Source organism: Orussus abietinus, unplaced genomic scaffold (genome assembly GCF_000612105.2).
Source record: "Orussus abietinus isolate OABI.00-Male unplaced genomic scaffold, Oabi_2.0 scaffold16, whole genome shotgun sequence".
In the NCBI taxonomy this organism is placed as follows: Eukaryota; Metazoa; Arthropoda; class Insecta; order Hymenoptera; family Orussidae; genus Orussus; species Orussus abietinus.
In genome coordinates, this window is record NW_019394714.1 from 1,317,459 (window position 1) to 1,343,416 (window position 25,958).

Consider the following 25,958-nt stretch of genomic DNA (forward strand, 5'->3'; position numbering starts at 1 on the left):
TTAGTGCCCTTTTTTTTTTTATTATTTTAATCGAGGCATTAACAATTCACCCAACCGGAGTAATCTTGGAAACTCGGCGGCCAGAAGTGGATATCGACCTGTCACGATCAGACGTCCCTCGAATAAACCGAGCAAAAGTTCTAACATGCAGATTTATTTAGGCATCTCTATTTCCGCGCACACGTATATCCCTCCCTAACGTCGTTAGACTTCTATTTCTTTTTTTTTTCTTCTTCCGAAACCCGAGGCGTCAATATTTCACATAACTCGAGCAATCCTGGAAGGCCGACTCCAGAAGTGGATATCGACCTGTCACGATCGGACACGTCGCGAGAGTCCCCAGCCGATCGGTTCCTGCTTACATTCACTGCACGAACTTACTTTGATCCTATTCACAACTCAATCGTATTAAGAATTCCCTTTACAGTGAAAATCGACGTTTCGTGATCAGACGCGTTACGAGAAGCCCCCGTCGACCCTCCACCCTCCCCGGGGCGATCGAAAGGGAAATTCTCGACATTTCGCCGACCCGTCTTCGACGTTTTGCAATTAACGTCATAAAATTTCGAAACGTATTTTCAGAGCGTTAACCGGATAGGAAAGACACGTAAACATCCAGAGGGACACCCAGGGGACGCGTATTGTTGGGAATCGAGGAAGATCATCGTATCCTGGCAAAGTCCCAAGCCGCGTCTCGCGATATCCGCGACTATCCGCCGAAGAAATCCTCGCGGATTCCGCATTGATCATTTCCCGCGACTTCCTCTCGGTTCCCTAGGACGACTTCCGGGAAACCGAGCTTCACCTGGTATGCCACTCCACGTGGACCCACGCGGGACCACGTGGCGCCTGCGTGGAAATACGTGCCCCCTGGTTTTTCGCCTAGGAAACCCGCGACATGCCGAATGTCGAGGAAACGCCGCGGAATTACAATTTAAAAAAAAAAAAACACACATCTGGTTGAATCAGTGAAATTTTCCAAAACAAGGAAAATTCAATAAATCGAGGGGAGCCTCGATTTAATTTTTATTTTGCCTACTTTTCATACTTTCGCCGGGAATATTCCTTCCGTGCTAAGACTTTAACATTACCGACGGAATATATACGGAACGCCTAGCATTCCGAAAGGAAACGGGTCAGAAAGCTTATCAAGCACAACAAACAAAAACAGTCGCGGGAAACCCGACACCTCTTCGAGGAATTTTTATTTTTTGCCGGTAACACTCTTTTCTCGTCGGGGCCTTACTAACTAACATCGGAATAGCGCACAGATTGGGGAAAATTAATGAGAACACAGGAAATCATTTATTTTTGCGATAACATTACAGAAAATATTCCTTACTAATAATAAGAACTGAGCGTTACCGACAGAATATACTAGACATTAAGTAAAGACTCTGCGGCCTAGTTTCCCCGATTCAGAGGGAAACCAGGAACCAGGAAATATTTTCGAGGTTGATTTTCCGGGAAGGCTCGAAAGTACGTAAACCCCTGCGGGGTTTCGATCCCGGAAAAGCGAGAGTTTATTAGACAAGTTTCGCGTCACCCAAGAGAGAGACGGTGTTTCCCAGCGACGGACAAACAGCGAAAGCAGTCCAACGATAGCGCGGAAAATGTCTACGCGTTAATTCACAGGTAATTAGATAATGAACCAGAAATTCCATCCGCCGGTTCCCTTCTATGCAATTTTAGAATTCTCTGATATGCGTAGTTTTGGAAACATTCTAGAACGTAGGTCGATCGGCTTTCGAGACTCGTTGGAATGCTGGGGAGTCAATAGTCAACAAGCGAAGGGCACCGAGGCCCCTCAGCCTATAAACAATAAGACTCGCAAACTCACCGAAAGCCCCGGCATGCGTAGGCAGGTTTTGAGTCTTTTTCTTCCGTTTTCAGGAATCCTCGGCACCACTAAATAATCACTCACTCCGGTTTGAACATCCCTTCAATTCTGCGTAGAAACAGGAACGCGGCGCATCACAGGGTGAAAAATTCAGCGTTGCAAGGAAGATATATCTGGAAATTCCGGTCCGATTCGATTGGTCTGGTCCGCTTCCTGGTTTCGTCCCGAGCTCTTCCACAGGGGCAATTGGGACGCCAGCACTCCTGGTACCGGAGCAGCCAGACGAGGTCCACTTGATCGGAGCGTACCCTCCGCGAACGATCACAGCACTCACGAAGCACCGCACTTCCCGGGCACCGATATCTCGGAGGAGCACGTGGGCCCTAAGGGGCCTAACCTTAAAATTTCTCGCAGTCGAGAGGAGCCAGTAGAGGTCGGAGCACCAAGTATCGTCACCCTCGAGCTCCGGCGCCAGCCTTGCGGCGCTCAGTCCCACCTCCGTCCACCTCCGAGTCCGGCGCGCAACTGCCGCGGCGTAACATCCCTCGTGGTGGGTCTTGATGACGCAACCGGAAGCGCGCGTAGAGTCACGTGACCTTTGGCCGAAAGCCAACGAAGGCCCTTAGCGGAGTCGCGGCGGCCGATCGCGCCAATCGGGAGCCAGGCCAGGGCGAGCGAGCCTCCAATTGGCCGCAGGGACGACGCGCGAAGGCACGCGGCGCGCCGCGGGAGAGCCGAAGTCGCGCGTCCAGGTCCGCTCGCTACGGCGGCTGACGAGCGAATGAGCCTCCGCGGCCGACCCCCTCCACTGACTCGCGGCGCGCCAGTGGAGGGGCGACCGACGGCGCGCGGAGGGGCGCGAGGGGCGGGAGAAGAGGAGGGGCGTCTCTCGCCCACCCTCCTCGAGCGAGTGAAACATTTCGCGGGTTTCGCGGGGAAGCGAGGGGTGCCCCCGCGGGGGTGGGGAAGACAACAGTATTCCGTTAATTGAACGACTACGGCCCCCTCGCCCCCCACGCCCGCCGGGGAAGGGAAATTACTCCGAGTAATTACATAGGAAAAATGGACGCGGGATGTATCGGCCGGTAAGGAGGTGGAACGCGTCATCCGGTCTCCCTCGAATCGGCCAAATGGAAACCTCCCCAAAATTCTCCCTTCCACCTTTCGTAAGTCAATCGCCCGCGATGGGCAATCGTTTCGTCGGAATTACCTCGAAATGCGAACCTTTGCCGTTTGTATTTCGATTCTCGATTCCGGAAAATCGCCGCGCTCTCTGTGCTCGCTGTGGGATTTTTCTGTAATTTCATTTTCCGTCCTTCTTTTATTTCATTTTTCAAGGACCTAATTCCATCCTCGGAGACGTCTTAATGGCCGGACATTCTATTAGCACACGACCTGTGCACACATGCCGTTAATTACGATCCTTAAATGGCCGTGATAATTAAAGACATTACGCACCCCGCGCACGTCTCGCTTGGCGAGTAATAATGTCACGTATCGGTACTCATAATCTGAATGTTAATGGACGAAAGTATATAGATGCCGGTGATTATTAAAGTCCCCGGTCGAGATCGTTGATACGGGATGCGAATAATGGCGAGTTAAATTCCTGACAGCGGGAGTCGATTCCGCTTGGACTTCGAATTTTCTAAGGATTCTGAAAATCTTTCGATATCGGCAATTAAAAAATAGTCGGCGAACCAGCAGAGACCGAACACGGGTCAATAACGAGCCTGAAGGAACCGTTCAACTCCGAAGAAAAATACCGGCTCGTCCTGAGACCGCAGACTAGGACTTTTCCATGCCACGTCTCCTGCTGGTCCCTTCCCGTATCCTCCGCTCCCCGATTCCATCCCATTCCTGATGGAGGCACACTTGTCAAAACTTTTATCTGGACCCGCATCTCCGCCGGCGGGAAAACAGCGTACCTGGGAACGGTCAGGCCGCAGAACAATGGCCGCTGCTTTTCGGGAAGAAGGGAAAAAACAAAGGGCCGCCCATCTTTCCCGGCCTCGTCGAGCTTCACCGGGTTTTCGGATAATTGCGAAGGACAGCTAGAAAAGGAGCCGCCCGCGCTTTGAGCCCGCCACCTGGCGACGGCGGGGCCAACGACGACGTCCCGTAATCCAATGAGGACGGTCCTCCTAAACCATCGAGACTCAAACTAGCTCCTTCCAAATTAGCCCTGAAACTCCGAGGCGAAAGAATTTCCGAAATCCCGGCCGGGCGTCCGCGGGTCCGTCTTTTTACCCGCCAACGCGCGGCCGGCCGTTTCGGTGCCGTTAACGATTCGGACTTTACTGTTTGAGTACGGAACCGTGTTTTATCCGCGAACCATGTTAAAACCCCGCGCTGTACCGCGACGGGGACGAGAATAGGGCGAGCTACGCGGAAGAGGGATTCTTCGGATGGATCTTCCATCCTTGTCCGCGTTGGTCCTGGATCGTTGAAAAAAAAAATCGCAAGCTGGTCCCGGTTGGTCCTAGATCACCGAAAAAGAAAGTCCTTTGCGATGACTGCCATGGATCGCAAACTGGTCCCCGTGCTGGTCGGACGGCGGTGGACCGCGTCCGGGATTCCGGACGTCCCGGCTACCGCGGGAGCTCCGCAGGGGCGGGGCAGACGTCAGCCGGATGAAAAGCATCCCTAATTTGAAACTGAGATGCGAAAGGCAAATAAGTGCCAAAACTGGCTTGCCTCCATCTCCTGGACCCTTTTTCCTCTCCCCTGTCCCGGGCAATTATGGACCGTTTAAATGGTCCACCGACCGGCGGCCTTATGCCCTAAACTCTCCTCGGAAAGATCCGAAATTGGATCTTTGATCTTCCGTCTCCACCGAGCTTTCTTCGCGGTCCTGTTGGCCGTGCCCGTCAATGGGAGCCTAATTCGAAACGATTAGCGGGATGGAACTCCGCCGAGAAATTCGAGTCCGTATCCGACCGTGACGATGCAAACGCGTGACCGGGAATAAAACCGCCGATACATGATATTACAAATTTATTGCTTGTTTTCAACGGTACAGCGTTTATCGAATTTTTAGCCGCGGGTCGTTTTGTCCGTTTTGATCGGTAAAGACGGAAAGGTGTGGGAGGAAAGGACGAATCCTGGCATGGGAGGATCCCTGTCCCGATCACGCGATCGTTTGTAAGGAGGGCAATCCCGAGGGAAAACGACTTCGAGGTGCGGGAATAAGTCCCAAAAATAAGCGAGCCGTAGAAGGGAGTACCGCGTGGGCGGGTGTCGTGTTCCCGCGAAAATCATTGCCACTAAAAATCCACGAGGCCCTTTAGAGTTCGGGAATTTATGCCGGCCATTCGGCACGCCGGGCCCTTCGCCCCTTCCTCGACTTCTGCTCCCAGAATTGGGACCACTTCGGAGTAATTGGAGAACGCGAGACGTAACTTATTCCCAAGGGCGGTAATACCAAAATGGTGGGGGCATTGGGAAACTAATTTCACTTGGAAGTCATTTTCTAATCCATCTAATTTTCTGAAACAGTAAAGAAATATTAATATTCCGGAAAATTCGTCCTCCCTCGTGAACGCCCTCGAACCGCGGAATATTCGGTAACCGGCTCGATAGGTAAATATAAATTTGTCGAAAAAGAGGAAAGAGGGAGGTAAAGCCTCGAAGTACGGCCACTTGGCAAACGAGAGAAGGAAAGTAGCGAGGGCCCGAACGGCGGAAGAGGGAAAAAATCCGAAAGAGCATAAAAGCGGCGATAGAGAAGGAAGCCAGCAGGGCGGAAGGACGTAGGTAAGAAAGGGAGGGAACGCTGGTAAAGGCAGGAAAATGTCGGTACGGGAAGGGACGCCGAAAGAGGGCATCGGGGTGGTTTTTGAAGGGCGGCCAATAGGAGTATTGAAAGAGGCACCCGGAGAACCGGGCGAACGAACTCGGCGATCAAGAGGGCCAATTACTTGCCCATATCACGTGGAATACATAACTTCCGGCATACGTGAATGCTCATACGTGGGGCGCCACCCCCTGAGAGGTGGGTCCACCCTCTCGAGGAGGCACCCACGAACCTGGGAGCCCCCTACGTACATTCGTAACGGGATGCATTGGAAAGCGTCTACGCTTACGTTTGCGGTACTCTCGACCAACTCCCGGTGGGTGGTGGGTGGTGGGTGGTTGGGGGTGGGAACGCTTGGGAGCGGGTGGCGGTGGGTGGCAGCGCGGCCGGTGATGGCGGGGGTGGGTGAATACATGTAATAATATATCCACATATGACGGGGTCCTCGGGGGTGAGTCGACGTGCAGCGGCCTCGAGGGCTCGCGACGCTAAGGGTGCACGAAACGTAATCGACCACTCCAGAAATTGCATCGACCCTCGAATTTATTGTGAGAGCTCAAAAGACGCGGCTCGGCTTAAAAAGGGACCTCGTTAAAGGAATTTTAGAAATCTCCGACTGGCTTCGCGACCTTAGTGGGGGCCACCACCTACGAAATCATGTGTGACGATGCGTAGAAAAGAGGTAAGTGTTCCGAAAAATTCTCCCGCGAATCCTTCGAAAAGATCGTAATTATTGGGATTTTCGGAATTTCCTTCGTCTTCTAAAAATTGCCACTAACTGCTCGTCCGTTGGTAAAATCTTCCCTACCTTCGAGGGCCTCCCCAGGTTCGGGGATATTAATCTCCCGGCGAAGGTCAAAGGGAAATAATAAAAAGGTCGGGGAAATGATTAGGGTGGTGCGTTTTAATGCGAGCCCCGGGAAAGAGGGCGCGGGCCGAGGGGCGGCGTGGGAGTCACCTCCTCTGGGCTGTAAATAATAAAACTGAAAAGGTAAATATAATTACCAACCCGTAACATGTTTGTAAGCCGTCGCCGGGCGGTAACAACAATCACGGGGCTCTTGAAAACGGCTTGCTTTTGAAAAGCCCTCCCCGCACAACGGCGCAAATTAATATTTCAGTCCTCACCGTAAGATGGCTACCCAATTTAATCTGCACGCCGCTATAGCTGGAGGTGAAGCTTGGGGGGCAGGGGGCGGGGACCGCGTGTCCTTTCGACTTAAAAACCTCCACCTTCACCCCCACGTAGCGAGCCTTTTATTGCAAGTATTCCAAAACGAGAATCGCCTGGGAGAAATATGAAAAAAGTATTGAAACTCCCTGTTCAGAGGACGAGAGAAAGCTCTTCGGATTCTAAAGGCGGCCATTTTGGTCCTCGGCAATGATTAATAGGGGAAAACGGAGGTGGATCAATATTGACAAGTGGCGATGCCCCCCTTATTTTTCCACCCTGACTGCGTCACGTTTTCCGGAACACCCGGAGAAATCTTGAAAACCGACCTGAATTATTTTGGAAATTAATAGAAACGTTCTCGACCACGCCGCACTTGGTCCAAGAATCGATCCCCGCTGGGACCATTTTCTTTTTCTTCTTTTAATTCGAGCTTATCGTCGCCCAGGAAGCAGGAGAGGATCGAGACATTTGCGTTTGTATTTTTCTTTGTTTTTAGGGGCACTCAAGCTTGATGGCATTACCCCTACATCCCGCGGGATAATGATACGCGTAACTATCCGCCATATTGTATTACCTACGTCATGTACCGGCATTGTTCTCACCCTATGGCGTCCTCACCCCCGTTCAAAATGGCCGACCCTCCCCGCGGTATCTTCCCGTATTTCGCGGTTACCGTACCCCTTTATTACCGCGACACGTCGCCTGTTTTACGGGGTTCGAACACCCCGCGCACTTTTCTCCCATAGACGCCATTGTCATTTGCGAGAACTTGTCGTGTTAATTCCGCCCAGGAGTGTTACGACTCTCCCCGGAACGCGCAGGGTGTATCATAACACGTGGACGGCTCATTGAGGGTAGAATTTAAGGGCGAGAAAAAAATAGGAAAACAATTTCATCCCAATCTTTTCCATTGCTTTTATTTATGAAAAATTCAGGAACGACCCGCGACCTGGGAGCATGCGCACGGGGACCGGAAGTGACGTCGACGTCGGCAGAAATTCCAATGGATTCGAGAGGCCGACGGGGATGTAGAGGGTGCAACAATCAGGGTAGACCCGGCATTACACTCCATTCATCCCCTCGTGCCATCCCTTGCCCACCACCACCCTCAAACGTATTTGGCTGACAATTCTTCATTTGCGTGCAGCAAACTCCCCGGCCCGGGGGTAGCGAGGGGTTGGAACGACGCACGAGGGAAATTCCATATGTCGTCTTCGGAAATCCGAGGAAAGACGCCGGGAATCCTCGCGGGATCGCTATTTCGAGAAAAAGGAACCGAGCCTCGCCGCAGGGACGACTTCCCGATGGCGAAGCCTCGTTTATGGGGAATCCGAAATTTTATCGGGAGCTTTTGAAATCGGGAGTGCGCTTTAAATCACGAGGAAGCGCGACTCGATGATTAATTTATGTAAAACTTATTTTAGATCTTTGATAATGGTTCGTGAGGAACTCGTCCCCGAGGCTCTTGCTATATCTCCTCTGGTATTTTCACCTGGAAACGCCGAAAATATATTGAATGTTCTAAAAAAATATTCGGAATCATTTTCTTTTTTTTTTTTTTTAATATGGATTTTGAGCGAGGAATGAAATCGGGTTGAAGCCATCGCTATGTCGGGGTCAGACGGGCATTTCCTATGGCATAGTTAGGGGTACGTGCAGGGCGGCCTCGTCATTTGGCCGGTATTGTCAGAGAGGCCGACCACCCTGTCGCCGAGGAATACGGAATTCGGTCCGTTTAACGATATCCACTTGGATTTATGCATTCTTCCTCGATCTCCCTTTCTGCCCCTTCGCCGATTTTTCACCAATTTTTCCCGCACTTTTGTCCCATCTCTTCGGCCACGCACGGATAGAACAAGTTCGATTCTATAGAGAGTGATTTTCAATGCCCTGAGATTGATCGAAGTCAATGGTCGGCACTTGTCCCACGAGCTGGGCTGGAATCAATATTTCTTCCCGATTCCTGCTAATTACTCGAATGGGCGTAAATCCGTTTTTTTTTTATTTTCCAATTTTCCTTTACTGGCCATTATTTCTTCTCGAATAAAAATACTGATTAGAGTCCCACCTCATCCGGCACTGACTTAACTTTTTTTCCCCGTTCCATTTTTTTTTCTCTCCGTGAAACTGATGTCAGGGAAATAAAATCAAAAAGAGGAGACCTCGAGTTGAGGAATGCGCCGAGGGAACGCGGAATTTGGTTACAAGCCGAACGTTGAACGTTTACCGAGGCTGCCTACAATGGCCGCCGAGGAATACGAAATTGGGATCTCTCAACGACATCCACTCGGATTTATACATTCTTTTCCTTACTCTTTGTCTCCGCGATCCCCCTCTTTCGGATCCCCTCGGTCACCGACGAGACCTTGAACCCGATTTCCGCTTAACCGGCGCAAAAGTGACCTCCAAAAACGGAATAAATCTCGAAATCCTTGAATAAACTGAACTTCGCCCACCTACGTGATCCTGGAGCCGTAGACCAGGAATTCGGCTTGCCGCGGCAATACCCGAAACACAGAAACGATGGTCAATGAAAAAAAAAAAAAAAATTTGCATGGAACATCTGCATCGAAATCCACGATTATTCTGCCACCCGTCGTTTAACGCGCAGCTTCTATCTGCCACTCGATGGGATTGACAAAGATGTTCGCAAGAAGGAGACAAGGAGATCCCGAAGGAGACCTCGAAAGAGAGCAAGCACGACCGTCAGAAGGGAAGTCAAATTGATCCATATTAATAAGAGCCGTAGATTCCGACGGCGCTGCATTTTTGCATAAATTTGAATTGACTGTCGGTTTCGGAAGGGGTGGCAAGGGGTTGTAGATCTGAATAATCGCGAATAATTCCGGAATTTTCTCGTGTAAACGCGGGGTACACCCGTGATCAGATCCCCGGCACCTGGAAATCCGTACAAAGCGCTTCGGAACCCGCAAACGGTGCCCCAGAAAAATGGTGCAATTTTTAATGCAGTAAAAAATCCTTCCACAAAAATAAAACCTTTGGAATGCCGCATCGTCGACGTCCCACAGAGCGATCGGCGCCAAGCTCGTTAGGTTCATTGTCTAAGGGCCGATCGGATTCACGTGATCGATCAGAAAAACACACAGGGGCCCATTCGCGGCCTAATACGAGGCCCAGAGACAGCAATGGTCGGAGAAGGCCCACCCGTCGTGAACGCTGGAATGTGGAACTGTATCGCAGGGACGGGTCTCTAATCCCTTTTGCCCTGTCCTCGCCAGGACCAACCCGGCCCCCACACCGAAGACCGATAACCACGTTCTAAACTTCAGGGAAATCACCCTAGCCTCCACTAGAACGGAGCGCAGGAAGTTTGAACCCTGAACAAAGTGTCAGTCCGTGGAACCACCCAAAGGTGTCCCACACAACACTCAGGCGTTGCGTTCTTCCACTCCACTTCATTCCGCGATCTCTATCCGTCCAGGAACTTGCGATGCATCAACGGCAAAGCTTACGCGGCGATAACGACACCGACCATCGGTGCATTACTTGGCAGTAGGCGTTAGGAGGGTCGTGGAGTGTTGTTGTGGTCATTGTCGATACCCAGGCGCATCTAATGTGGTGGCGGAGCCAGCCAACGCCGATACCGGCAGTCAGTCATTAGTACCGCCATCGGTAGTTGCCAGCCAGTGTTGGCCGATGTTATCATTTCGGCCTAACGCCAGCTCCGGGCCAGGTAACACCGGTCGTCATCAGCGATGGTCGTGCCGCACACTCTCGTAGGGCGTCCCCGGTTCACACTTTGAATATCGTGTTCACCGTTCCACATCTCCTGTTCTAGTGGAAGACACGTCCGTCGCGAGGACGTTTACCTCGATGGTGTTACCAAACAGCTGGTGGTTAGACCATGGCCCTGGTCGGGTTGGACTTGTCTGCTCATCGCTATCCAAGACTATGGCCAACTTCCCCAGGATTCAATAATTGGCGTTTATCGCCGGAATTGGGCAGATTTTATCATCTTGGTCCTGGGTGGTGCAATGGGTCACCATTGGGGCATGGCCCATCACGATGTTCCTCTGTCGACCGGATCGTGAACTCCTGTGTGGGCATTTTCGAGTCCCTGTCCACCGTTGGGCATCCGCTTCGACGGAAAACATTTTCCTAACAACGTTTCTGCCTTGTATTCCCATTCTGTCTCACGTTTCGAGCTGGTCGCCGGTGTTTCCTCCGACCCATGGGAGGTGGAAGCAACACAACGACCATGTCGCCCGTTCCCGACGCGTCTCTCCTGGGTCAAACGCCGGTTCTTCGCCATTTTTTAGAGCCTCCTGCACGTAGCTCGGTAGATTACCGGATTACAACGTCGCGACGAGACTCGTCCTCGTCTTGGACACGACAACTCGGTTGTCGACAACTTTTCCACTGTCGCGATTACCCGGTTTGACGCCTTTAGGCCTCACGTGCGGCGTCGCGTCTCCGCCGACCTAACGGGGGCAGGAAAGGTGCAATTAGGTCGGAGGTGACGAAGGTATCGTTAAGGCCCAAGGCGAGGCAACAGCCATGGGAGTTTATTCCCACTTTTTTCCCATTTCGTGTCCCATCTGGGCCCTGCTCCGCTTCACGGTCCCTGGGCCCGTCGCTCTCGGTCCGCCCCATTGTAATAGCGGCGTGCTCGTTCATCGGAATGGGAGACCGTAAACCGACGAACACCTGGGCAGGGAGGAAGGAAGAGGACGAAAAGGGAAGACAAAGAGGGGAGAAAAGTACGGACAGAAACGGCAAGAGCCGCGAAATGGGAGAGAATGGACGGTGGACGGGAGAGGGGAAAGCCGAAAATTGGCGGCATGGAAACGAATCTGAAAAAAGAGAGAAAGGGAGGACAGAAGGAGAGGAACGGGACGGACCGTTTCATCCAGGTACGTGGGTGAGGAAATATGAGCTAATACGTCATTTAGTCGGTCTATTCAGAGCTCGGCCCTGACGATAATACCTCGATGACGATTTAACTCGTTACGTAATTCCTCGGTTAATTGCTACAGGCCTGGCCGGGCGGAACGTCGACCGAAGGAAGACGAGCAGGATCGGGAGGATAGCTAATAACGATAAACCCTCTCGTTTAATATAAATTGATATCGTGCCGTCGCTTACAGGCACCGTTACATAATTTGTCAAATTCAGTGCAAGACGTTTTTACGTATTTTTACATATTTCACGTCCCTTTGTCTAAATTTCGCGCATTATATTCCAGTATAAAGGTGTAGATAATTTTTTGTATGTCAGTGGGCAAGGAATAGGCGACTTCTAATTTTCTCCACCTTTGTAACTTTGATTCGGACAAATCTGCCCTCTCCCTCGGGACCTTTCGGGAGAATCCTTGGGACCCGGGGTCGAAATAAAAATCCCCTTGCTATTATTATCATATAAATAGCGGGCCTCCTTTGGCCTCTTATTTCCATTGAGCGGCCGATAAGAGTCGGCAAGAGTCTCCATGAAAGGAGAGGTCAGACGGTCCCTTTGGAGCTGACCGATGTGCCTGCTTGTAATTTTAATTCTTTCTTTCTCCTCATTTCTTCTCCCTTGTCTCTCTCGTTCCCAGCCTAATTCGCTTTCCGCCCTCGTACGATCTGATAAAGACAGGGCCTGGGGACGCCCGACGGCACCGAAAACTCATCAATTTTCGGTCCAAGACGGACAAAACGGACGGGGAAGGTCATGGTCGTCCTCTCTCCTTCCCTCTTTCTCCTGAATTTCGGGCATTTCTTTGTACACATATTTTTAACAAAGAAATTAATATTCGAGAATTTTGAGAAACTGCAGGAGAAGTGGAAAGATACTTCCGAAGAGAAACGTGTCACTTGCGGCCCTGAGGAGAGGACCTTGACGGGCCGCAAAAACCGGAAGTCAGCGGAGCGATCGAACCGGGCCACGTACGTGAGGTCCCTGATCCCAGGTCCTTATAGATCCTTATAGATCCTTTCGGATACCATCTATTCCGGAGATCCAGATCACCCGTCCCCAGATGTTGTAATAAAATAGATAATAAAAAGAGAAATCTAACGAGGAAGTGGATTATTTCCCGTTTCCTGGGCCCCTGGGGTATCCACCTGTCCACCGAGATCTTCTCCAGAGATTCGTATGAAGGATCGTCAGGTGCAACAACAGGGGAATTACAATAACAATAGGGAGCTCCGAGTGGGCGATGAGAGGAAAAAGAAATGCCCGCGGAAGGAACGGAGGCATCCTTGTTCGGATGCAAATTTTTGACGAGTCCTTGTCCGTTCCCCATTCCAACGTTCAGACAAAGAGAAAAAGGAGGAACGGATTTTAATCCCTGGGCATTGTGCTTCGTCTTCCTCCACGCTCCATTACTCTTCGGGCGATTTCTTTTTTTTTTCCGCGGCCTGATTAATTTGATTAATTTCTCCGCGGGCCATTTTTTATATTTAGGAATATTTTTAAACACTCGTGGACGCCATGGAAATGATTTAAGGACCGACCGAGGGCCGGTAATTGGGCCTTATCCAGCCCTTCGGCATTCGAGATCTATCGCAATGACGCGCGGAATCGATAGCGAGGATCTCGAAGGACTATGGCGAGTCAGGCCAATGACGACGTGGCGGACTAATGAGGACGAAACATCGGCTGGACGAATCGAGATCTCCTCGAGAGATCGAACGGGAGCAGAGATCTCTTCGGGGACTTATCGCCGCCATTATGGCGGCCATTAATCCCGGGCGGGGTATCTGATTGGGCCTCCTTTCTCGCATTTTCGTCGAAACCTCATTCGAGACGTCTTTCCTCGAAACCTGATTTACGGGATCGCTAACCTAGAAAATGAGACCTCTTCAAAATGGAACCAGGAATTACTATCGAATTTTTTCGCTTTTCTAAAGTATACGGTAAAATGGAGTGTACTAATTTTTCGGGAATTTTCCGGGGCCGATTTTCCCCGAAAATCGACTAAGGGTCGCGATCGCAAATACGTGATATTGGCATTCGTCTCCGCCATTGGTGGACTCGCGATCTTATCAGGAGCGTGCCAAGCCCGACGACTAATGCGCCCCCTTGACTCGCGACAAATGGCGATGCTGTTTAAAGGAATTCCGCCGCATTTCAGAGAAGAGCCGGAGAGGCGGGAGAGAGTCAGGAATCCCGCGTGCTCGACGGCTAATCGAGAAGTTGCGAGCACTAGATTTCGCTGCGGTCATCGATTGCGAGATGATTTTCCGACGACGATAATCAAGGTGTAATACCGCCGACCCTCGAGAATCAAAAAAATCAAGAGATACTAAATCTTTGAGGTTATGCCTACCCCTGAAAAAATTCCTGGTGGGGAAAAAAAATTCCCGGAGTCACTTAAATTTCGCCGTTTTCGGAAAACTCGAAAATTTCGTTAGTCTTTTTTTTTTGTGTAATTCTGGAAATAATTTGGAACGATGTCAGAGCGGTCGAAAAGGTGAGTCCTCTCAGAGGTCGGGATCAGCAGGCGCACCGTCCCGGCGCGTAGGTGCCAGCTGAGAGAGATTTCGTAGGTAGATATTACGGCAGGGGCACGAATATAATTTTTATGGAGAGCCCACTTGGCGGGGTTTCAGGTATTTACGATGGCACTTGACCGGTGACATGGGTTTCTGGGACCAATGAATTTTAATTCCTCGGCGGGCCCCTCCCGGGCCCGGGGTCCCGCGGGGCCCCTGGAAGAGGCCGCTCTTCGGGGGCCACGAAGCCGGGCAGCAGCCCCGCTGTGACACCCGGTACGATGATTTAATATTTTAAGAAAATGAAGGGTCCACCCTTAATTTAACCCGCCGCCGATGGAATATGTTCCTGGCAGCGGGATACCTAGGAAGCCATTACGGGATATTCGATTCGGCGGTCCGGGAATGCCTTCGAGGATCCCGGGAGCGAGTCCAGCTCCCTTGGGAGCTGGACTGCTTTTTCTTTCGAGATATCCCGGTCGCTAGGATCCACATCACTAGGATTTTCAGCGCCGCGGTGGTTGGGTAAGGACGACCGAGGTATGCCCACGATGGACCAGTTATGCCCAACGGCTTCGATCCTGTCCAGGTTCCATTCGGATTCTAAAGCCACTTTTCGCGTACTTCATGTAATCAGACCGTAGGAGTAATAAAATTACATGTTTCTTTAAATAAAATAAATAAATATAATTGGGGGTCACGTAGATTCAACATCTGGGATAAGGCCCCATCCCAATTGGGTTTCCGCACATCTAAGTGCCGCCGACAAATTCGCTACTAACCAGGGACGTTGTCCATTTCCACGGCAATTTGTCTCCAATTTGCGAGAGCTATTTTATCGGAAATTGGAAATCAAGGATTACGACTGGGCAGTCTAAGAATGTTTCCGTCTGGACGTCCGAGAGAATCCCTGGCATGCTCGGGGCCAGACCGGCGAGGACGGGTCGTAAGGCCCGAAGGGTGGGAGGTGGAGGGCCTTAGGGCGCTGTGACAAAGGACATTCTAGGTGCCGTGGGGATCCCTTTTTATTTTATCCTCTCTTTTTTTTCACCTCCTCTAAAGTCGCCGTGGACCGCAGCATCACCGACCCCGTTCGCTAAACTCTGCTCTAAGCGCGGTTCGATTTTTGTCCGCCCGTTTGTCTCGACATGACAATCGGCTTTCTAGGTACCGCCGGACCAAAGTTTCTTGCCGATCTCAGTTTCATTGGTCGATTAAAAGAGGCAAAGGATGAACACCTTCATCCCGTCAAGAGCGATCAGAAGTAGGGACGAACCGATACCACCGTGGATATTTTTGCAAATTGCTCAATTGAAACGATTGCCCCGAAAAAAGGTACCGCGGGGGCTAAATGACGTCTTTTGCAGGAAACAGAAAAACGTCGTTTGCGGACCCTTGTCGCCTCGGCGTTTTGGACTCGATCGCGTTGTGTACGGAGTGGACGGCTCGACGAAGGATACCCAATCTCTCTGATGTAATTGAAACGTAACCCCATTGTTAAGGCATAATTGACTGACACCGTGCAGAGGACCCTCCTGCCCCCCTCGATCGGGTTGCCGGTAAGGCAACCGAATCGGGCCGATCGGACGCGCGATCCACCGGCAAAAACACCACTCACGATGCCCGGCACAAAAAACCCCATGGTCAAATGACTGGTCGCGTCTCTACCCTCCCCTTTTCGTTGGCCTCCCTTTTCGGTTTCGCGATCTCCTTCTATCCCACGAGTACCGAGGCAGAAAGAGGGAGAGGAAGAGGTATCGCTTTCCAGCAGTCCCCTCTTCGATCTTGGATCTTGGATCTTGGTCCTCGACTGGACCCATAGCGACCATCCCGAGCTGTTGAAATCAATTAATCGCGCGTTATCTTTCTAAGTGCCCCCATTCGGTCGGTTAATTAATTATTTCATTGAAAATAGTCACGCCCAGGTTGGTCCGGAAAGTCATCGATCATGCTGACTCTGGCTTCGCGGTACACGGTATCGCCTAGTAGTTCTAATCCCGCTACAGGATCCCATTTACCGGCATAAAGACGATCAGGAACCGTGGCAGCGGTGGATGGATTTTTGGACGTCGAGCAATTGGCTCATGATCGAGTGCCCTGATTCAAGGAAATCTCGAAATTGGATCGGCTCGATCAGCGATCGTTTAGGGCTACTTTCGCGCCGTCGGAAGGTTCCGAGAGGGTTTTAAGGGGGTACCGATGGGGTTCAGAGGGCAAATAGGTTTGGGGTTGGCAGCCTTGGGTATCTCTAATAGACAGGCCAAGACTAAGGGGTTGAGAATGGCGGGCGGTGGGGCAGAGCACGGGGGTGCGGGGTGCGGTGGATTAATTAATAACGCCGGTAATTGGACTCCGTTCAATCTAAGATAGCCCCCGCTGTCCGACCGCCGTCGCCATGTTGGCCGTATGTGCACTTCTGTGTACTCGTGCAACTGCACGTGTATACGCGGTGCCTTCGGGGGGTCTATCTCTCGAGATGACTTTGCCCCCTCCGCAATTAATTATACACACCATTTAGTGAGTAATTAATCGTTAAGTCAATAATTGCAAGTGCCCGGGTTTCGGTTTTTACGCCGGAGTAATTAGCGACAAACATAATGGGTCCACCTACGGCAAGATAGTCCGCCATTGTAATTAAACTCCTGCGCGCGTAACGCGACGACTGCCATCTGCCCTACTAACTGCTGGATGGATCGATCGATAGTCAGGATTGAAATTAAGACAAAGTCTGACCGTCTTGTCGATTATACGCTGATGGCAGCGTTGAGGGCGGCGAGTCGCGGAACCTCCGGGACGTGGACGCGCCCACCTCGCAACTTTGGAGGCGGCTCAGGGGACGTGGGACCATCCGAGGAGCTAAAGAGTCGGAGACCCGGACGGACGGCGAGAGAAGAAGAGGAAAGTCGGGAGACAGGAGGCGCTGCGCGGCAGGAAGGGCGTAGGTGGCAGAAGAGGCAAACGGCGAAGGTGGAGGTCGGAGTCGCCGCGCTGGGAACCGTGCGCGCTCTCCAACTCGAACTTCCAACAACTTTAAGTTCCCGGCGCGCGCGGGCGCGCAAACAAAACGGCGCACTAATTGCTTACGTCACTCGGCAAGTCAATGGACTTCTTGACTGCGAGGCCCTCTGAGTCACGCGGCGCGCACAAAGCCAACATGGCGGCGAAGAGGGTGACGGAGTCGGATTTGAGGTCCAATTGAATCACGCGCCGTTTCCACCGGGCCCAAAAGAAGCGCGGCCATAAACGGTCGGATGATGAAGCACCGCTTCACGTTTCGGCCGATCGAACGGTTCCATGTTGACATACGCCCATTTCTCGCGGTTAATTAGTGTTTGGCCTTAGCGAGGCAAATTCAGTCCTAATGGGCCGCGTCACCGTAAGAACCCGTCGAGTGCACGGCCCAACGCCATTATCGAGTGCCTCACTTGTCCCCGTTCGCCGAGGCGTCTATCGCATGTGAAAATCGTGACGTAACCCAAACAAATGGCCGCGATACAAGGACCGAGCACATTCTGCATACAGGGGAGCTTCAAATCGACATTCGCCGACTCTGTCCATTTTCCAAATTTTGAGTACGACGAACCGACTACCAGTTTCCCACGAAAGTCCCTTAAGCCGTATTTCCCTGTAACGTCCTACCGCCTTCATTAGACTCCACTTAACACCCGAAGGTGTAAATGACACGGTTTAATAATGGGCCAGCCAGTAGGGCCGAAAAGGGCGGAAGGGAGTGCCTCGAGACTTTGCACTCCGGAGGCGAGGAGGGAAGAGGACGTGAAAAGGGTCCACGAAAGATTCCGAGGGAGTCCTCGAAGGGTGAAGGTGTCCCCCTCTAGAGGCGGAGGTGTGACTTTCCGCGTTTCCGAGAAGAAGTTTGCAGACTAAACAGGGTTCGAGAGCCTTAAACGGGCCGTCCGCCGTCCCGACCGACAACTTCCTGAGATAAGGCGCGTCGATAGAGGCATAAGGCTCTCTTGGTTCTCCCGCCCTCCCCGTGGCCCCCTTTCGTGCAGGGTCCCCCCTTCCTCGCACTCTATCTTATCTACTACAAACAAGAATTACGCTCGCCGCGTAATCTCGACGAGTTGCGATTTATTATATATAGGACTTCTCGGGTGTGCCTTCGCGCGGCCACGAACTCACCCATCACCGATAGGACCCGGCTTATCGACCAATAAGGAAGGCTTCAGGGCCGATAGAGATACCTCGGAGCGAACGTACCTGTTGCGGCTCCCCGCGTCGATATCGGGGCGCGGGGCGCGAGATCCCCCTTCGTTCCCTCGCAGCCGAGATTCCGAGTCACTTTTCAGCCCTTTGCGACCCCGAAATCCCTAGAAACGGGGATTTAAAAACTCGAGGTGACGGTCTCGGCAACATGGCGCCCTCGAGCGCAGCGCCACGGTCGCCAATCCGGCGAGTCTGGACGCTTTCGGACCTCCGAGGTGGTTCGACTCTCTCCCTCCCGCGTTTTTGCCCTCTCCTTCCCTCTTTTTGCTCCCCGACCGGCAGCGGACCCCCCTCACCCGCGCCGCCCCCGAGGGGTTAGTTTTCACGCGGGTTAGGCGAGTAATATGAGCTGCCACTCAAGGGCCGCCCTGTATTACCGGCCGAGTAATTACAGCAACCCTCACAGGCGGCCGGAACGCAACACGGGCGTCCCACACCGACGGGCCGCCGGGATACATTGTAACGTTATGAGTTTGGATTGTTGCGTGTGCCCGGCGAGGGGGATGCGAAATGAAACCGCGAGGGGAGCGAGTAAGAAACAGGGGGAGAGAGAGAGAAAATATGCGCACGCGCTGTAGAAGAGGTAGAGGGACCGCCACGGTCAAAGATCGCCGTTCGAGGAGATCTGTGACGAGACGCGCTAATCGGCTACACGGCCCGCGAGATCCTCGACAGAGGGTGGTACTGGCACACGGATCGCCAATTTTTTTTTTTTGCCTCGTGGATTTTAATTTCACATCGAAGGTATTTTTTATAAGATAGTATTTCCAGTATTAAAAGCCCGACGTAGGTTTCGGAACGAAAGAAAATCCCGATTCGTCGGGGTTCGCGCCATCTCGCGGCATAGGTCCTCTTATTCGTTCCCCTTTGGGAGTTCGCTCGTAGGTGGCGGGCCCGTGGGGCGAGGTGGCGTTACAAGGCTCTCGACACGATCGCGAGATTACCTACACCCACGCCAAGATAATAGATAGTAATTGCAGGGTTGTCGGCTCGGCGGAATCGGCCCCTCGACAGATCGATCGGGACCGGCGGAAAGAGAGGCCGCGAGAGCGAGAGAGAGGCCACAGGGCCCGGTTAGGAAGGAGGAAAGGAGATCGAGGTAATGACGAGACCGAGGGAAGAAATCGTTCTCACATTATTTTCTCGCGATGGGGGCACTACCGACGGATTATATACCCCGCGCCGGACCGACTGAGGAGCGCCCTTTGAGCCAGGCGGCCATATTGGAATCCGACGGGAATTCGGGCCCCGCGTGACCCCGGGGCGTCGAGTACAGGGTGGGGCAAGAACTCCTTTACCTTTCGTCCCATCGAAAAGTTCTTAGAACCGAATGTCCAACGGATATACTTTTATTTTTTCTCCTCGAATCCCGAAATTCCACGCATGCATCGTTTGGAAGGACGCGGCCAGATTTGTAACGATCATCCTGGCATCTTGGAAATACGTAAGGTATATGATTTCGCCAATTGGCGATTTTAATAATTGTTTAGTCATTTTTATGAAGGGGGAATCTCTATTAAATTTTATTCTGTCATTTGTGATGCATCGTTTTCGTCAGTGGCCTGGATTTCGTCGAAATCGGAGGTGAAAGAGAGATTAATAAACGAGATCTGTGGTTTCCGGGGCACGAGCGGAAGGAAAACGCGAAAGCAGGGCTTCCGAGTGGTTGTAAGCTCCAAAGGGAGTCTTCCTCGTCCTTATCCTTAACCTCCGTCCACTCCTTCACCTCCCCCTCGAGCCGCCATTCCACTTTTAAAGACTCGCGGGGCCGCCATTTGTCCAAATGGTCCTTTTCTCTGGATTTACATTATTTACAAACTGGTTTCTCGCGATGTAAAATAAAAATCCCTGTCTCTTGCCCTCGCCACCTCCGAGGAAGGAGGGCAAAAGGGAGAGAAAGGTGGAAGAGTTGGAGGACCGGCAGAGAGAGGGACGCGCTCAACGAGGGAGGAGGAGAAAGAGAGGGAAACACGCGAAAGAGAAACGTATGGACGAGATGAGGGAAAGAAAAAAACCAACGAAGGGACGAGGAGGACTGGCAAGAACATTGCGATGATCGTCCTACATGCCCGACATGTATGTGCACGTACGAAGACGTTCTTGCCGTACGACTTCGGGACTTATGATAACCCCCACGTCCTGGACACGGCGGCGAAGTTATTGGGAAAAAAGGGAAGGCGGAGAAAAAAATGTCCTCTCGTTCAATTCTGACCTGCTTCAACGTTATCCGACTCCTTGGGCTTTGTCAAATTTTTCTCAAATTTTTGCCCGACGCTTTTTGACCGCGGCGTCGTTTCGTCCAAGTCGGCATCCGGACCTACCGTAGAGTTCGAGTCTGCAAACTTTCGGACAGGGCACGAAGAGGCAAGGGGGAACCGTTCGAGAGCACGACCTCGAAAGTCGCTGCTTTACAAACAAAACCTACTTACGCATGATAACGTATTCGGGACAGGGAAGAGCCCGGCTCCTCGAGGATGCTGGATCCAGGATGCACCCAGGCTGGAAAGAGCGGGCGGACGTAACATGACTTAACGCAGTCCTCCCTCCCCTCGGGAAGGGTTAAAAATCTCAGCCGATTTGGAATTCTCGCAAAAGTGAACACGACTCACCCCGGATGAATCCTTAAAGAGTTAAAACTCGCTGTCGAGATTCCCCGAAAAGTGGGCCCCAGCCAGGAGGGGTGCACTTTGCATGATCCTTTTTTCGGAAAGGGCATTCCTAATCCCGATTCTTATTCCCCGCGCTACCGAGGACGGATCTCCGGAATTCCTAAGGTGAACCATACGGAAACCAGTCGGATGGTTTTATTGCGCCCATAAATACTATCCGCGGAACCATTATTTTCGGGATAAAAAAATCGCGACGCATTTCTTAAACGGTCCCCTCGGGAGCGAAAGGAACGCTGCGCCATGCGGGGATCTTTTGTCTCCGCTCCTTTTCGATGAATTATTTCAACTATCCTCCGCGCGTCCATTCGATCGGGAGTGGGCACGAATCCCACGAAAAATAATCCTCCTTTTTTTATTTATATCCCGGTTCACCCATGTTTTATACATCTTTTTTACTCACCCTAAGTCAGATCACCGAGTCCGTTTAATCATCGATATTCCCAGATCCATGGCACTCGGTTTGCGGAATTACAAAAAAATAGTCAGGACTCCCCTTCTTTCCAGTCCTCCTTCCATTCCCTCCACCCAAACAAATTGTTTCAATTAATCATTATACCGATTACCTAAAGGTAATTACAGCGTTCATCGAACGTAGAGAGTGAAGAGAAAAATCACGCAGAGAACGGGCGTTTCCCTCGTTAGGAGGGTCACGCTTAATTAACACCCCATTCGACCGCGACCGTCAATTAGTTTATTAATCAGGATTTTAATAATAACTGGTATTTACATAAACGCATTCGCCCTCCCCTGTGTGCCGGTCCAAGCGACAGAAGGGCGAGGGGGTTGTTGCCCTCCGTGTCACCCTATCAACCTAAAGAGCGGGCGGAAAGCGGGGGCCGCGGGCAGAGGGGGGTCCCCTCGGCGTGGCAAATTAATATAATTTATGAAAATGAGTTTCGCCGTCACTGCCGGCCAATTCTTCGTCTGGCTCGCTCGGGGAGCGGCCGACCTCTTTTTGGGGCTATATAAGTGTATCGGAACTCCGACGGTGGGATGCCCGATAAGCTGGAAGTGGGGCTAAAAGTAGCCGGATCTAGGGGAATCTAGGGGCCCATCCGGAAGCGAAGTTACTTGGAGTCGATAAGCTCGTTCAAGAAACGAGCTCGCGTTAAGTAGATTACGCGTAATCGCGGCCTACATTACGACGAGGACGACTTGCCGGTCTGGCTGTCGATAGTGACCGTGGATGGTCAGCCTTAATGGGAACTTTATCGCTAAACGGCGCTGACGACCTCTTAGAGTCTGGGATCTAGGAACTATCTATTGTATCCGGGGAGTGGAGGGTGGGTGTAAATAAAATTCCTAGGTGGTTCGTACATCTGGACCTGCTGCGGTTTCGAGATTCGCCTCCATGCCCGCGACTCCCAGCCAAAGGGTGCCTCGGCGACCCCACCGTCCGTTACCAATGGTCATAATTCAGTCCGATTACTCCAACCACGGTATCGCACCGAGGTTACCCTGGACTTCGCGTTGCCACGGGGGAGGCTCTCTATCTGACGCATAAATTTCGCCTATCCGTGGCGCGCACCTACTTAAGAACACGCCCTAATCTATCCCACCTACTCCGGACTGAGTCGGTGCTTCGGTTCCAAGTCGCCCACGACCTCGTCCACGGTGGGACGAGGAGCGAAAAAAATGAAACGAAACGCGGGGGATACGTCGACGGTGGGATTTCTGAATTTTTCGAGCGATCCGAAACGTCGTGCCCGTCGCCAATGGCAGTGCGTCCTCGAGGATCGCGCTACTCTCGACTTGACTTATGAGACCGGGTTCCCTCGTAATTAAACTTCCCCGTGATATCCATCGAAGATACCCGTGCCTCGGTCACGCGTGTCTTCCCCGGTGATATTAATGATTGTCCCTCCACGGACGGGGGGACACTCGTGCACTCCTCGGGACACTACTCTCTGCATACTTCCAGTGATTATGTATGCTATTTTTGCCGTCGAATGCGGTAAATCAGCCGGGAGATGGGAATCTTATTCCTACCGCGTGTATTATGTATTATGTGGCCAATCGATGCGAATCTCATTTCCATAATTTATCGGCGGCTCTCTCCGGAAAAATAAGACCGAAGGACTCCGCCACGGTTGATGCGCCTCTGGATGTCTGCATTGTTGGGCGCGAGACTGCAAATAGAGATCGTTACGTCCGTGGAATTGTGATTTGACGACGGACTTCCTATGCCAAGATCATATTTTATGGTGAATTCTTGAACCACGCGATTTGCATGACACCGCACATAGGGCGCGATAAACGGCCACGTGGAGTGGTCAGGATTAACCGGGTCACTTTTCGCAAATGTTCCATTTCGTTTTTCCATCGTTCCTACTAGGGGAGCTATTGTATCCGGAATTACAAAATTGGGCATTATTTCTGAACGATAAGCGGCCTGCCACCTCGGAAAGTGGCATTTACCTGTTGGGGGGTACACGTTAGGTGCGCGGTAGGTTAGGACAGGCTCGAAGGTTCGCACGGCAAAACGGCTGTCTCATTGTCTCGGGATATTATTAATCGCGCCATTATTCGGTATCCGGCACGGCGTCCGAGGAGCGAATGCTAATTTCCTCGGCGAATTTCAGTCAGTCCGCCAACTTTTGGCGCTATCTCCGGGAGCGATCTGCGCACCAGAGGCGTTCGACCCTGTTTCCGCGCCGCGTAAATTCTCTTTGGTTCTCGAATCTCCCATTTTATCGTCTGCCGAGCCCGATACACCGGACGCCATCGACTTTCCAACAATGTCTGCCCGTCAGAAGCGGAAACTTGGGCATACCGAGTGCTAATCCATTGCATTTACCTTAGGCATCATCTAAGAAGAAGGAAAGACGGCAGATTTGGGTAACAAGATGTACGGGGGAATCTATCCGTTCGATCGTCATCGATCATCGAGATCCACGAGGCAACCTATCGGCTCGATCGATCGATCGCCTCGGGCGACCGGCTTCTGCCGGGAATCGCAGAAAACCGGAGCAATCCGAAGTCGTAAAGTCGAGACACTTAGCTCGCTCGTTCCATGTACAATTACCGGGGTAGTTAGCAACTCGAGTGCGGTGGCTACACGCGGGATCATTTTAAAATAGATCTTCCAGTAATTAACGTCGCGATTCTAACATAAAGGCGTAACGAGGGCTGCATAAGGCAGTCCGGGTACTTCCGGTATCGGCAAGATCGGCCATCGTTAGGATCGGCAACATCGGACATCGACAATGCCTCCCGGTAGATCCACGACGACTCTTAATCTCGACTCGAGGATCTCCTTGATCTCTCGCGATCCTTAATTATCTCCGGGTACGAAAGGACGGCTCGGCGATCCGATTTTCCCGACGATTTCTCCCGTTAACGGGGCACCGGGCTCATAAACGCTTCGTATGGTTCCTGGGGGTCCATATCGGGCGACGACTCTCCCTAACGATCTTAAAGCGCGGCTCTCGAGAAGCCGCTCTATCAAATCAATTATTCTCACCGGTACTGGTCGACCGCGTCATTTGCAATCGTTAAGAGAGATCGCGCCCGAGAGAAATCCCCAGTCGATGCGCCACTTTTCGAGGGGAACTTCCGAAAATAGCCGCCATTGTGGGCGCTCAAGGGCGGCCCGGAGTGGGACATTGGTTGGAATCGATTCGAAGTCGATTTCGACTCGAGGGGGCTTTGGACTTAAAATCGCCCGGAAGATGGATTTTTCTCCTCGAATCGGGAACCGATTGTCCCATTTTTAAATTGATAACTATCGGGAAAATTTGACGACCCGTTCCGGTGCATTTCGATTTTCTGGTTCCCACAATCAATCGATGATAGTACTCTTTTATAGGGAATTAATTCGGAGGATGTCCGGGAGAAGGTAATGGACCTCCGAAGAACTTAGCCGAGACACGGCTAGCCCTTCGGGAAATCCTTGTCCCTTCGCCTTGGACGACCCTCGGAGGTTGATTTACAGGGATCGACGCACAGACGACAATGATCCTGAGCGACCAGGGACACCTCCAACGCGGCGGTCGTGGTAACCGAGTAACTGTACAAGCTAGGAACAGGATTCCCGTCGGGATAAGGAGGTGGCCGTGGAGGTGGCCGAGGAAAAAGGACGAGCACGGAGGAAACCTGTCCCTAATTGATAGGAAATTCCTGGATGCCGCACCTGGACATTTTTCCGGCCAGCGCCGCTGGTCCAGGACTGGTCGAACACAAGAGTCCTTGCAAGAGGACCTGTCGTTGACCCTCGATAAGAAACACTCTCAGGTCCAATGACGAGGACATATTCCGACCGATTGGCGAATTTTAATAGGAAATATCCCATCATACCATCACCGAATCTCCCATGCTCCAGAATATGCGTCGCCAATGGAAGCCCTCCCAACGCGGAAGCAATTCTCAAAAGAAACGGCGTTATCAGTCAATTCAGGTCGAGCTTGGCACGGTACGTAGGTGCGTGCGCAATTAACGACAGAAGTGAGTATAATGAAGACCGGTCGAATGTCATCCGGCGAGCGAGAGCGACGAGGACGGGCTCGACGAGGGCGACGAGAGGGAGCGAGAAGGCCGAGGTAAGGACGAAGTGCGCTAGAAAAGGACAACGACGCGCCTCGGCAGCGAGGAAAGAGTGAGACGCCAAGGACCAGTTCATTAGCGACACTCACTGCCCGACTCGGAGACATCTATTTTATTTATTTGCGCACTTTTTTCCGCCCCCTCCCCGGTGTCTTTTTATAAGGAGCGCGTTTAACGCGTCTAATCGTCCCGGCCGATTCCCTGACGCTGATTGGCGCTCCGCTCGAGGTCGGAAAGACCAGGACTCGGTAAGCGTGGGTTCGCGTCCCCGCTA

At 51.9% G+C, this 25,958-nt stretch overlaps 1 protein-coding gene across 2 annotated transcripts in view; it reads right to left on the reverse strand.

Moving 5' to 3' along the window:
- The window catches only part of LOC105696948 (LIM/homeobox protein Lhx9), a 157,696-nt gene that overhangs the window by 64,578 nt on the left and 67,160 nt on the right, over positions 1-25,958 (reverse strand). Inside the window, exon 1 of one of the 2 annotated variants that reach the window (XM_012419832.2) lies at positions 1,841-2,583. The exons of the other annotated variant lie outside the window; for it this stretch is intronic. The gene's annotated coding sequence lies outside the window, so the exon portion shown is untranslated. Of the gene's footprint in view, positions 1-1,840; positions 2,584-25,958 lie in introns of those variants that run through there. 2 annotated transcript variants of the gene reach the window in all.